Source organism: Chelonoidis abingdonii, chromosome 14, assembly GCF_003597395.2.
Source record: "Chelonoidis abingdonii isolate Lonesome George chromosome 14, CheloAbing_2.0, whole genome shotgun sequence".
NCBI lineage: Eukaryota > Metazoa > Chordata > Testudines > Testudinidae > Chelonoidis > Chelonoidis abingdonii.
Window position 1 is genome coordinate 34,218,955 of NC_133782.1, and position 3,383 is coordinate 34,222,337.

Consider the following 3,383-nt stretch of genomic DNA (forward strand, 5'->3'; position numbering starts at 1 on the left):
GAATTACTCTGAGCCAGTTTCTGCTACTCTTGCTAAGAACTTGTCTACACTTGAAATGCTACCGCAACAGAGCTGCAGCACCTCATCTGTGCCACTGTAGTGTGTCGGTGTAGACATTACATGCTCTGACAGGATGGGTTCTCTTGTCAGAGGAGGTACTCCACTTCCCCGAGAAGTGGTAGCTAGGTTAACAGAAGAATTCTTCCATCAACACAGCACTGTGTACAAAGGGACTTAGATCAGCTTAACTGCCCCACTCAGCGATATGGATTTTTCAAACACCTGGGCAACCTAGTCATGCTGGCATAATTTTTATAGCATAGACAAGGTCTAGGGCTGAGTAGTGTCATACTCCTTAAGTCAGATTGATTTCACTCTAATATAGCAGAGAGGAAAATCTGAGCTTTTTTTTAATCAAAATTCAAAAAAATTAGAGCCATAAAATAGTTGACGAATGGAGCCAAAGTCTGCACTTGGTTACTCAGGAGTAAATCCAGAATAAATTCATGATTCATAGAGTTTCAGGTCAAAAGGGACTATTGTGATCATCTACTCCGACCTCCTGTACAGCACAGGCCAGTGAATTTCAAGAGAGCTGATGAAAAATGGAATTTCCATCCTATAGGAAATTCCAATAGTTCAGCCTTTGTTTTCATCCTGATTCAGGACAAAAAATTGATGTGCCAAATAGTGTTTGCAGAATGACAAGATTCTGAAATGAAACATTTTGACATTGTGAACCAAAAGAAAATGCTTGCTTTCTTGGAAAATTCTGCAGAAATTGTTTTTTCCCCTGGAGATTTTAGATTTTGGTGAAACCTTATTTTCAAATGGGAAAATATTTCTGTCAATGATTTACAGGTTTTGTTTTATGCCACAGCTTTTAAATAGTCTCTCTTGGAATCCCTCTATTTTTGACCTGTCCCAAGGCTTTACTTTTTACTAGAGTAGCAGCTGTGTTAGTCTGTGTCTGCAAAAAGAACAGGAGTACTCGTGGCACCTTAGAGTCTCTAAGGTGCCACGAGTACTCCTGTTCTTTCTACTAGAGTGAGCTCTCATGACTCTGAGACTGAGTCAGCAAGCTTTACTGCTCCCATTTCTCCCTATGTGCTCTCAATAGCAAGTCCAACTTAGTTCAGACTCCTGGTTTGAGACTTTTGGGGGACAGTGCACCTAGGGAGTATCTGCAGTGACACCAGACAGACTTTTCAAGACTAGGTAGTATTGATTAGTCAAATGGAATACTGCACTTGAGAAACTGGGTTACTCTGGTAAAGGAAAGTTTAAGTCAAGGTCCAGAGCAGCAGAATCCTTTGCCTGGCTTTCCAGACATTTCTTGAATCCATGTTTAGTCTCTGTCTCCTTGTCTTTCTCTGGCTGTGGGAGTTCTTAATACAGCCACATGACACCTGCAGTGTCTTTGTTGCCAGTTGCTGCTTCTGTTGTGTTCACAAGTTCAACCCCACCTTGGCTTAAGCATAATGTCTGGTCATTGTGTCTTGTGTTGTCTTTCCAGGAGACTCTAGGCACAGGTATCCATTCCATTCAGTCCTTGATAATGTAAACGGCCCCAATCCAGATGTCATACCTGACACTCTGCCATGCCTTATTCCCTTCTCTCCTAGGAGAAATTGACCCCTTCATTTCATGCACAGTGGATAGCAATACATTCTCCACAGTGTCATTCCAAATGTTTCAACGAGCCCTAAATTTCACCCTGTATTGAGTCCACAAATTCCAGCTTAGCTAGAGCATAAATTTTAGAAAGGCATCCAGTCTTGATTTAAAGATTTTGTGTGGCGAATCCACCACATTCCTCAGTAATTTGTTCCAATGCTTAATTACCCTCACTGTTAAATATTTGAACCTTATTTCCCTTCTGAATTCAGTTAGGTCCAGGAAGTTATGCTAGTGTGAATCCTGAGAAGTGGATCAAGATAGTTTACTTTAAAGGCACTATTCTGCATTTACACCTGGGTAATAAGAAAGAAATTGGGTCCAGTATCTATGAACACAGCAGAAGAAGGCAGAATCCAGGAGATGTGCCCTTTTGCAGCAGTGGTGAATATTTTCCTGCATGTTACTCTATGTCGTGCTTTGTCCCCGTCACTTTTCTTTTCTCTTCTCATTTCCCTTTTAGATGTGGGTGTTTGAACAGTAGATCCCTAAGAATCATTCAGACCCAGAATATGAACTTATCTTGAAGCTCATAAATTGTTTTGTGGAAGGTATCTAGCAAATTGTGGGCACTGATGGAGTACAACTGATAAATAATGAGCCAGACTCTGCTTTCACTTCAGCAGGTTCAACTCTGTGGCTGATCCCAACATAGTGGCAGAATATGATTTTTATTTTTTTATAATTTCAACAGATAATATCAAGGTTTATTTGTAATTGTGTTTTTTTTCAATTGAAATTTTCACAGTTGTGGGAAATTAGGGAGATAGGGTCAGATAATCATGATTTAATTACAGTTGATGTTGAGATTCAAAAAATTTAAAGCATTTATAACTGTTAAGACACAAATTGTCAACATCACATGCCAAAATATATAAGGTAAATATCCTTCAGTCAAACTCGAATAAGTTCTCAAGCAACAGTTTTCTTTGTCTGACTATTTGTAAATTTCAGTTATTATCAATGGAAATATGTTTTTTGTGGGTTTATGTATGTCTGGTAAAATTAACATTTACCAATGAATTTGAATCCTTCTAGACCTTCCTGCATGTGAGAGGAAAGCCAGGCACAAGAAATTCCATGTCAGTCAAAAAGCGAGTTCATTCTGCTTGGGTTTTCTCATGTTCCTGATGTGCTGCAGGGCTGGCTCTTTGTAGGGGTGGGTGCCCAGTAGGATACATGGTGATCCTACTGGGCAACAGCCTAATTATTTTAATCACGCTGGTGGATGCTGCCCTCCACACCCCCATGTATTTCTTCCTGAGAAACCTCTTCTTCCTGGAGATCTGCTATGCTTCGGTCACCATTCCGAGGATGCTGTTCAACCTACTGGTGGGAAGCAAAGCCATTTCCATTCTGGGCTGTGCCGCACAGGTGTATTTCTTCCATTCTTTCGGTATATCGGAGTGTTTCCTCCTTCTAGCCATGGCGTACGACCAATGCATTGCCATTTGCTGCCCTCTGCGCTACACGCTTATTATGAGCAGAAGCCTTTGCCTGCAGATGGTAGCTGTGTCCTGGGCTGCAGGCTCCTTGGTGTCCTCAGAACATGTCTCTTTAGTGTTTACTTTACCCTACTGTGGGCCAAATGAAATTGACCATTTCTTCTGTGATATCCCTCCTGTGCTGAAGCTGGCCTGTGCAGATACCTACAGGAGTGAGACTGAATTGTTCATCCTCATTATTCTACTGGCCATAGTCCCCTC